We start from the raw sequence: 11,344 nt of genomic DNA, 5'->3' as shown, positions 1-11,344 counted from the left end.
CTGACATTAGGCTGAAGATTCAATGAGTGATGGTCGTTAACATTGTGCTTACATTGTAGCTTCCTCAGCTGGGCACTGGGCTAAGTGTTTGATAGATCTCATTTATTACACTCAGCAACCTTGTAAGGGGTATTATGACTGTCCGCAGGTTACAGATAAGCTCCTGTGAATTGCCTACTACTACGCCCTATAATAATGCCTCTCTGTCTCTCTTTAAATCAATCTTGTGACTTTTCACTGCTGCTTCTCTAGTCCTTTTGTGTGCTCTTCTCTAGGGGATTATCTATTGACGTTTTGTTGGCTTGGGGAGACCCAACCTCCCTTCTCCCCCTCCGGAGGCTTCCAGGGAGAGGCGATCCTCCCCTCTTCCCTGCTATGACTAAGCCTGTGCGCACTTTGATTTTTTTTTTTTTTTTGTACTTTAGATGCAAGACTTTACTGTAATTATTTGTGTGTGTTGGTCCTTCTTATTGTTCGCTCCACGAGTAGTGTGGTTTCCTCTGTTTCTGGCCCCCGGCAAACGCTTGGCACAGAGTAGTGATCTAGGATCCACTGCGAACTGAATGTGTGGATGAAAAAAAAACACTGTTCACCACAGGGCGAGCACTTGAATGTGGTTGCTCTACTACACGGGAAGGCACTCCTTCCGAGGAAGCTGGGGAGCCACGGGAGCTCAGTGTTGCGCCTCGACGCAGGTCACGATCTCACGGTTCGTGGGTTCGAGCCCCGCATCGGGCTCTGTGCTGACCGCTCAGAGCCTGGAGCCTGCTCAAGTGTAGCTTGTCTCTGTTCTGCGATGACTGTGGTCACAGGTGGAAAACCCAAGGGCTCAGGGCTGGAGTTATGTCAGGACTCCCCTGGCGTGAGGACCAGCTTCCGGGGTGGTGCATACCCATGGCTGCCAAGCTGATGCTGGCTGTTGACGGCTGTCCACAGGGGGGTCCTCATGGGGATGCTTGGGTATCCTCGTGGCATGGTGGTGGTCTTTGTCCAGAGTGAGCAGTTGAGGGGGACAAAGAGAGAGGGAGACAGACAGACAGATGTATCCTCTTATAATCTAGCCTTGAAAGTTATATAGCACCGTCAGCCCCATTCGGTTAGTTAAAAGTAAGTCACTAAGTTTGGTCCACATTTTGAGGACGTGAAAAAAAATTTTTTTTAATGTTTATTTATTTAAAAAAACTAAGAGACAGAGAGAGAGCATGAGCAGGGGAGGGGCAGAGAGAAAGGGAGACACAGAATCTGAAGCAGGCTCTAGGCTCTGAGCTGTCAGCACAGGGCCTGACGCGGGGCTCGAACCCACAAACCGCAAGATCATGACCTGAGCTGAAGTCGGACGCTCAACCGACTGAGCCACCCGGGCGCCCCATTATTTATTTACTTTTTGAAAGAGAAAGCAAACAAGCCAGGGAGTGGCAGAGAGAGAGAGAGACAGAGAGAGAGAGAGAGAGAGAGAGAGAGAGAATCCCAAGCAGGCTCCACTCTGTAAGCACAGAGCCCGACGCGGGGCTCTGACCTACGCACTGTGAGATCATGACCTGAGCCGAAACTAAGAGTTGGGTGTTTAACCGACTGAGCCACCCCAGCGCCCCTGAGGACATTATTTAAAACCACCACAAAAATGAAGCTAGTGATAAAGTCATGTTTCTGCACACTTCAGTTGTGACTGTGTATGTTTAGACGTGTTACATCCATCCTGTATGCTTCTTGGATCTGACCTTTTCCGTCCACTTCCTTTGTGTGGGCCGCCCCCACCCCTCACCGAGACCCTGTTACAGCCTTGCAACTGTCAGGATTTTTCTGCCTCCAGTCTGTTTTCCACTCCGGGGCCAGAGCACATTCCTTCCAAAACGCCGACAAACCCCATCGCTCTCCAGCTCAAAACTATTCGGTGGCGTCCTTTTTGTTTTTATTGACATACAATTCACGTATCATGAAGCTCACCGTTTTAAAGTATACAACTCGGTGGGTTTTTGTATTGTCACAGAATTGTGCAGCTATCAGCAGAATCAATCTTAGGACACGTTCCTCGCCCCCGAAAGAGACCGGGTTCCCATTTGAAGCCATCTTTTTAGTCCCTGTTCCTCGGCCACCACTAGTCAACTTTCTGTCTCTGTGGATTTGCCTACTCTGGGCGTTTCATCTAAATGTAATCCCATAATATATGGCCTTTTATGTGAATCCTTTCTCTCTGCATATTTTCAAGGCTCATCTGTATCATAGTATGTATCAATACTTCATTCCTTTTTATGGCTAAATAAAATAAAATGGCTGTTTTGTGGCTAAACCATATTTGGTTTATCTCTTCATCAGTTTAGGGACACTTGGATTGTTTCCATTCGTTGACCATTATGAATAATGCTGCTATGAATATTAGTGTACAAGGTATATATAGACATATATTTTCAGCTTGCGTAGGCGTGTATTTTGGATTAAAGTTGCTGAGTCATATGGGAACCCAGCCATCCTAGTGGGTGTCGTGACTGTCTCATTGTGTGTGCGTGTGTGTCTTTTAAGTTTGGTTTTATTATTTATTTATTTATTTATTTTTAAAGTTTATTTATTCTGGGAGAGACCTTGCAAGCGGGGCAGGGGCAGAGAGAGACAGGGGGACAGAGGATCTGAAGCGGGCTCAGTGCCGACAGCAGTGAGCCCGACACAGGGCTTGAACCCATGAACTGTGAGATCATGGCCTGAGCTGAGGTCGGATGCTCAACCGACTGAGCCACCCAGGTGCCCCTGGGTTTATTTTCGAGGGAGAGATAGAGAGCAAGTGGGGGCGGGGCAGGGAGAGAGGGAGACAGAATCCCAAGCAGGCTCTCTGCTCTCAGCACAGAGCCCGGCACGGGCCTGGAGCTCACAAACTGTGAGATCACGACCTGAGCCGAAACCATCTATCTGTGGGTGTTCAAGTGTATCTATTGTGTATACCAGAGCCTTACCAATGGCTTCTTTTTACTCACAGAATGAATTCCAGTCCCCTTCATCTGGCCTACAAGGCCCTTGCCGATCTAACCTGGTTTCTTTTATGTGGTTCTATCTCCTTCCACTTCCTTCCTTTCTTTCACGGCTAACCTTTTTTTTTTTTTTTTTTTTTTTTTATGTTTATTTTTGAGAGAGAGAGAGAGAGAGAGAGCATGAGCAGGTAAGGGCAGAGAGAGGGAGACAGAGGATGCAAAGTGCCCTCCAGGCTGACAGCAGAGAGCCGATGTGGGGCTTGAACTCACGAATGCGAGATTGTGACCTGAGCCGAAGTTGGTCACTTAACTGACTGAGCCACCCAGGTGCCCACTGCTAACCTTTTTTGTCACTTGCTCGTCCAAGAAATGTTCTCTATCACAACTAGCTTTTTGCAGAGACTGTTCCCTCTGCCAGGACACTATTCCCCCTTCTTGCCTGGTTAACATCTACTCATCCTCTACTTAAGGTCCCTCCTTGAGGGCTAAAAAGATGGTGATTGCAGGCAGGTTCGGTGGCTGAGTGTTAGTACAGGTTCCAGCCTCTGAGGGGATTCTAGTGATGTGCTGATGATAACGAGGTCTAAGGCTCTAACAAGAAAGCTCTTTGTTTCTAGGGTTGCAGTAGCAAAGTACCAAAAACTAGGTGGCTTACAACTTCTGGAGGCCAGAAGTCTGAAATCAAGGTGACAGTAGGGTCATGCTCTCTCTGAGGTTCTAGAGAAGAATTGGTTTCATGACACTCTCCTAGCTTCCAGTGGTTTCTGGCAATCGGGGGTGTTCCTTGGCTTATAGACTCGTCATTCCTATCTGTCTTAGTCTTCACATGGCATTCTGTCCCGTGTGTCTCTATTTCCTGATTTCCTTCTTCAAAGGACGTCGGTCATACTGGATTTAGGGTCTACCTAATCCAGTGTGAGTTCATCTTAACATGATTACAACTGCAATCATGTTTATTTTCAAATAAAGTTCACGTTCACAGGTTCTGGGTAGACACGAATTTTGGGGGGACAATATTCAATCCACTACATTCCACCTTGTAGTCTCCCCAAATTCTTACCTGTCTCATATGAAAAAGACATTCACCCTATCTCACCATTCTCAATAGTCTTAACCATTCTATCATGAACTCTAAAATCTCCTCTAAATATTATCAACTCAAGGGGCACCTGGGTGGCTCAGTCACTTAAGCGTCCGACTTCGGCTCAGGTCACGATCTCGCGGTCCGTGAGTTCGAGCCCGGCATCGGGCTCTGTGCTAATGGCTCAGAGCCTGAAGCCTGCTTCGGATTCTGTGTCTCCATCTCTCGCCCTGTCCCTCCACCACTCATGCCCTCTCTCTCTCTCTCTCTCTCTCTCTCTCTCTCTCAAAATAAATAAATAAACATTAAAAAAATAGTGTAAATATTATCAACTCAAAAAAGTTCCATATCTCATCAAGTAAGTCATTTACATTGAGCATGGATGGGGCTGTGTGCCTTCCTGGGGCCGAATTGCCCTCCATCTGTGGACATGTGAGACTAGAACACAAGTTATTTGTGTCCGAAGTTTCTCCACAGGTCCTTCCTAGATAATCACACCTCTATTCCCAACATCTGGTGAGACGGGTAATTGAATCCATAGGTCACATGCCTAAGCTCTTTAGCAAAAGTTGTTCAGTCATACCCTTGGCCCTATCTCTGGATCACAGTATTTAGATAGGATGAGAATTTTCCACATCAAATGCTAGTTCCTTTTTTTTATTTTATTTATTTATTTATTTTATTTTTTAATGTTTATTATTTTTGAGAGGGAGACAGAGAGCAAGCAGGGGAGGGGCAGAGAGAGAGGAAGACACAGAATCGGAAGCAGGCTCCAGGCTCTGAGTTGCCAGCACAGAGCCCGACGCGGGGCTCGAACTCACAAACCGCGAGATCATGACCTGAGCCGAAGGCGGCCGCTCAACCGACTGAGCCACCGAGGCGCCCCTAGTTCCTTTTTTTAAAAAAAATATTTTAAAAATATTTATTTTTGAAAGAGAGAGGGCAAGCAAGGGAGGGGCAGAGAGAGAGGGAGACACAGAATCTGAAGGAGGCTCCAGGCTCCAAGCTGTCAGCACAGAGCCCAAGGTGGGGCTCGAACTCATAAATGGTGAGATCATGACCTGAGGTGAGATCATGACCTGAGCCGAAGTCAGACGCCCAACGGACTGAACCACATAGGAGCCCCCTGGTTCCTTTTTGCTTAACAATCCATTTTTCAGTTTCTCTCTTTCCTCTCACGTTTTGATATAAATGGTAAGGAAAATCCAGGCCATGGATCCATACTTTGTGTGAAAAATCTCTCTGCTAGCTATCCAAGTTCTACTTCCTAACCAATGGTAGAACACAGATTGACAAGGATTTCTTTATAACAAGAGTCGTCTTTCCTCCAGTGTCCAGTAACATGAGCTGGACACCAGAAGCACCTTTAGCATTCACAGGATAGCAGTCTTCTGTTCGTGACAACATATGTGTTCTTTAAGATGATGCAAGTTTTCTCTAAAGCTCTTCTCATTTCTTTCTGAGCTGTCACCAGAATCCCTTTGAACGTCCCTATGTCTACCAACAGCCTCTTCCAGCCAGTCTAGATTTTTTCCTACCATAAACCTCAGAATTCTTCCAGCCTCTACCCATTACCCAATTCCAAAGCCACTTCCACATTTTTAGGTGTTTCTTTCAGCAGTGACCCCCCTCCCTCATACCAAATTGTCTCTCAGCTTCCTAGGGCCGTAGTAACAGAGTACCACAAACTTGATGGCTTAAAACAACATGTGAAATTTGTTTTGGCAGCTTTGAAGGCCAGAGCCCCCAAATCAGAGGTGCCTGGGTGGCTCAGTGGGTTAAGACTCTGACTCTTGATCTCAGTTCAGGTCATGAGTTCCTGGTTCGTGAGTTCGAGCCGTGAGTCGGGCTTTGCCATAACAGCGCAGAGCCTGCTTGGGATCTGTCTCTTCCTCGCCCTGCCCCTCCACCGCTCTCTCTCTCTCTTAAAATAAATAAATAAACTTAAAAGAAAAAATAGAGCCCCAAATCAAGGTGACAGCAGAGTCATGCTCCCTCCAAGGTTCTAGAGAAGACTCTGTTCCTTGCCTCTCTCCTAGCTTTCGGTGGTGTCCCACAATCCTTGGTGTTCCTTGGCTTGTGGAGTCATCACTCCGGTCTGCCTCTGTCTCCACATGGTATTCTCCCCTGTATGTCTCCGCTTCCAAATTTCCTTTTCCTTAATAAAAGGACAGCAGTCATATTGGATTTAGGGCCCACCCTATTCCCAGTATGACCTCATCTTAACTAATTACATCTGCAAAGGACTTATTTCCAAACAAGGTCATATTCATAGATGCTAGGCGGGTGTGAAGTTTGAGGGGACACCGTTCAACCCAGTACAGGAGACAATCCCTGCTCTCAGGGAGCCAAAACTTGAGTGGAAGTGGGGGCAGAGATATGAAAAGGTGTGATACAGTGACGGGGAGAAGGGCATGTTGGAGCAGAGAGCTTCTGCGGGGAGGGGTGTGGGAGGAGGAGGGGGGAAGGAGGACATCTGAACCACACCTCCCAGGGGATAGGAGTTGGCAAGGGAAAGGAGGTGAGGCCGGCTCTCCAGGCAGCAGAAACAGTGTGAGTAAAGTCACGGAGAGCTGGCTCAGGGTGTGCAGTGAACCGCCAAGAGTTGTGACGTTGGAGGATGAGGTAGGGGCCAGGAAGTGAAGAGACGAGGCTGGAGTTGTAAGCAGTGTTGGTGTGGCTTGCCTTGTACATCATGGGCGTTATCCTTAGGGGACTGGAAGCCGAAAGGTTTTAGGCAGGAAAATGATAGGGCCAAATATGTCTAGAATGATGGCTGGCATCCGGGTGGCGTGGGTGGGAGGTGGACCTCCCGGGTGGGAGGTCCATTCCCAGCTGCAATGGACTGAATGTTGTCTCCCCCTCAGACACATGTGTTGAATTCCTAGCCCCCCCCCCCCAGTGTGATGGCATTAGGGGGTGAGGCCTTTGGCAGGCGATCAGGTCATGAGGATGGGGTCCTCATGATGGGATTGGCGCCCTCCCAAAAGGAACCTAGAGATGTCTCTTGTCCTCTTTTCCGGCTGACCATGCTGCTCCAGCCTCTAGAACTGTTGAAACATGAATTTCTGTTGTTTCTAAGCCCCCCAGTCCACAGTACTCTGTTATAGCAGCCTGATCAGACTGAGACACCAGCCGAGTGGTTACAGGTTATTGCTAGTTCCGGCCCGAGATGTGAACTGTCAAGTGTTGATGTGGCTCTCGGCCGGTTTGCACGGACTGTTCCTCCAGAGAGAAACACCACGGATCTGCACCACAGACTCCGTTTTGCAGGTAGAACTTGACCTTCATAAAAGGAAAGCGGAGAAAGACACCAGAAATCGTTTTCCAAGAGCAAAGGGTGGATTTCCAGAGGATCTGAAGTCAAGAGCATCGGCCCAGTTGCCTGTCAGAAATCTGGATGATTCTTGGCTCCTCTCTCTCTCAACCTCCGAGGTCTGTCCTCCTGTAGGATTTGACCCGCTTGTCCACTAAGTTTTCCTCCTAATTAGCTTCCCAGTCTACCCCCTGATCTCCTTCCCTTGGGATTCTGTCTCTTTCTTATTCTGCACCCCCCTCCGCCGTCTCTCACAACAGGCCAAGGGATCGCTGAATGAAGTCACAGACAGATGTAAAATGGGTCCATCCACCCGGCAGTAATCAATTAGCACTCCAGGGAACACGAGTTGCATTTTTAATGACAATGAGTATTTGCATTATGACCAGTTTTCTACAACTTCCAGAGCTGTAAAACACCTCAAAGACAATGAAAGGTTGTAAACACACACACACACACACACACACACACACACACACGTGCTGGTCAGGACACCCAATAATCTTTTCGGTCCATTTCAGTCTTTCACAGTGTTTTCCTACAGAGTGGATCGGTAAATCAGTGAAAGCAGTTGTCCAGGCCGTGGCAGGACGTGCCCACTCCCCAGCCGTCCCTATGTCATCTCATTTGGACTGCTTTTTTTTTTTTTTTTTTTTTTTAAGTAGGCTCCAAGCCCAGCGTGGAGCCGAGCCAATGTGGGGCTTGAACTCACGGCCCTAGGATCAAGCTCTGAGCTGAGATCAAGGGTGAGACGCTTAACCAACTGAGCCACCCACGCACCCCCTGGACTGTACTTTTACATGCTTCACTCTGCTGCCCCCAACTGGGGGTGCTCCCTCAGCCTGGCCCCTAGGACTTTCAACTCCCACCCGCAGGGATACTAACATTCATATTCACAGCTGCCTTTGAATGGAGTATCTCCGTTGCCCAGACTGGAGGAAAGAAGGTTGCATTAAAATGTCCTAAAAGGAGGGGGACCTCACATGCTGAGTAGCTCATAGCAAGGGCACAGGTGGACGGGGGAGAAGAAAACCCTGTGATCCTTGGACACCCTAGCCACTCACAATTGGCACCGGCCCATGGAAGATCTCCTTAGCCCAAGAAAGTGGGTGCAGTCTACAGTCCTACTGGAAAGGGGCGTCCCCAGGCTGCTTAGACCCCAAGGGCTCCTTTGCCAAGTGGGCGCTGTTGAAGTTTCAACTCTTACCAGAAACTGCACCTGACAGGGACAGAGTACAAGAGGAAGAAGAGGAGCGTGGAGGAGGTTCCCACTGGAAACGTCAGTGGAAAGCAAGCCCTGGGACGTCTCAATGCCGGGAAGAGCCCAGCTAGCTCATTGGGTGGTTCTCCTGGGCCCTCCGTTCCCCGGAGTGCTTTGCGGGTGGTATCTAAGGCCCTCTGCCTCTCCCTCCACAGGCTGCCTTGCGTGAGCTCATCCTTCCTCCCCATGGCTTTAATTACCATCCATAGGCCCGTGACCACCTCTCCAGTGAGGGCTTGTCTCCGGAGCTGCAGAACCTCACCCCGACACATGTACGCTTATGCACAGCTCTCTCATCGGCGCCTCAAAGGCACCTCCACCTCCACGTGTGCAAATGCGAACACATCGTAAACGCCCCCTCCCCACCTTCCTGACGGCCACTACCTCAGTGAGCATCAGTGACAGTGACAGTTGCCTGTCAGAAATCTGGATGATTCTTGGCCCCTCTCTCTCTCTCACCCTCCAAGGTGGGTCCTCCTGTAGGATTTGACCCACTTGTCCACTAAGTTTTCCCCCCTAATTAGCTTCCCAGTCTACCCCCTGATCTCCTTCCCTGGGGCCTCCATGCTAAGGTGGGGGTGCCCTTCCTCTGTTCCAGCCTCTTCCCAGGCTCCCTGCCTCCCGGCCGGCTCTGGCCTGCTGGTCAGCTCAGCTGGTCTGGGCGCTGCACCTGCCTCTGCTTTCTGCCTGGTGTATTCCCCATCCTTCAAGGTTCCCTTAGCCTCGCCTCTTTGAAGATGCGTGTCATAGTTAAAAGGGGTGGTTCTGGAGCCGACGGACCGGTTTCAAATCCACACATCACCGTGTACTAGCTCTGTGACACTGGGCAGATTTCTTAACTGCACACTGAGCCTCAGTTCCTCCCTGTGTAAACGGCGGTCACTGTGTCACAGATTGTTGTGAATCGAGCGTGTGTCTCTAGCTGCTTTTGCATTCTAGGGAAAGGCGCTAACCGTTGGCGGGGAGACAGGGATCCTTGTTTTGGAAAAGGACCCTTCTGACTGTGACAGATAAAGCCCTCCAGCCAGCCCTCACCCCCAGAGGAAAATGCAGGAAGAGTGCGAAACAAGTGGGGCAGGTGTGAGGGAGCCCAGCGGCTGGACTGGAGGCTGGAGGATAGAGGCTGGAGACACCTCCGGAGGTGTGGAGGGCAGGAGAGGGACTTGGAGGACAGGAGGTCTGGCTTTTAAATTTTGAGCTGTTTGCTAGGCTTAGAAAACTTCCAGCTCTTCCCCAGTTACTCCCAACTTTTGGTAGAATTCTCTTAGGTTCTGCTTTATGTCAGTAACATTTGTGGGGGGGGGGGGGGGAGGGGGAAATGAAGGAAAAGGCAGAAAACACTGCCCGGTCTTCCAGGAAGCCTTCCTGGATTCTCCCTGCCCCCACCCCAGGTCTGGTTTCAGAATCCCCACTTCTGCAGGTCAACGTGAAGACAGAAAAAGCACAGATTCCGGAGCACAGAGCAAGACTGAGAAAGAAGAGGAAATCAGAGTGAGAGGGAATCAAGAAAATGCCGGGTCATTCCTGGCAATTCTCAGGAATCTTGGAGAGCATGTGGCGTGGGACCATGTTTGCCTGAATATTAAAGGAAAGAATGATTCCAAAACCCTTAAAAGGGCTTCAAAGGAGCATGTGGATCATTCAGAATTCAACTAATGTAAACTAATGTACCCAAAGCTCCCAGCACTGGGCCCAACACATTCGACACCCTTAGAAATTTAGGAGTTTCTATTTTTTAGAAAAACCATTGTAATGTCCTATTTTCTATAGAGCAAGGACACAAAGATCTTAGAAGTGAGGTGGGCACACGCCTGCAGGAGCCTCCTTGTATTGTCTCTTGTCACCCAGCCTCCCTGACAACTCTCCCCAAGCAAGGGATGGTCTCACTGTATCTGGAAATGTCCATTTTTGTTGTTACTATTAACTATAACTATTAAGTGACTATAGTTAAAGCTGCTATTATTTTTAGTAACACCACTCTTCTTCCTCTGTGTTCCCAAGAGCATGGAGTGTCTGTCGCCACTCCTCTGCTGCTGGGTGCCAATCTTAAATTACTATTTTTCTACTTAGGCATAGGAAAGCTGGCTGATTTTCACGTGGGGTTTATGCAAACGGAATTACTATTTTTTGGTTCCGTCATACATTCTGTCTCCTTCCTCCAATTATGTCATAAACTCTTTGAATCAGAAATCGAATGGACAGTTCTCTTTGGTTCCTTTTGTTTTGGGCACAATAGGGGCTCCATAGATGTCTGTTGCTACAGTGGGTGTTAATTCCAGCCCCGGCTGGGCCGAGAGCCCACGCTTGGGCAGAAGAGGACTGGGATTGGCCCAGAAGCCCCTGCTTTGGCTTTGCCTGTGCTTTTTATTTATTTTTTATTATTTTAAAAAATATTTATTTATTTATTTATTTATTTATTTTTTAAATGTTTATTTATTTTTGAGAGAGACAGAGACAGAATGTGAGTGGGTTAGGGGCAGAGAGAGGGGGAGACACAGAAATCCGAAGCAGGCTCCGAGCTGTCAGCACAGAGCCTGATGTGGGGCTCGAACTCACGAGCTGTGAGATCATGACCTGAGCCAAAGTCGGATGCTCAACCACTGACCCACCCAGGCGCCCCTGCCTGTGCTTTTTAAAAAAAAACAAAATTTTTTTTAACATTTATTTATATTTTGAGAGACAGAGAGAGAGAGTGTGTGTGTGTGGGGGGGGGGAGGCAGGGAGAGAGA

The sequence above is a fragment of the Panthera uncia genome, chromosome D1 (assembly GCF_023721935.1).
Source record: "Panthera uncia isolate 11264 chromosome D1, Puncia_PCG_1.0, whole genome shotgun sequence".
Classification (NCBI taxonomy): domain Eukaryota; kingdom Metazoa; phylum Chordata; class Mammalia; order Carnivora; family Felidae; genus Panthera; species Panthera uncia.
The sequence above is the reverse complement of the archived record's forward strand: the minus strand, read 5'-3'. Positions refer to the sequence as shown.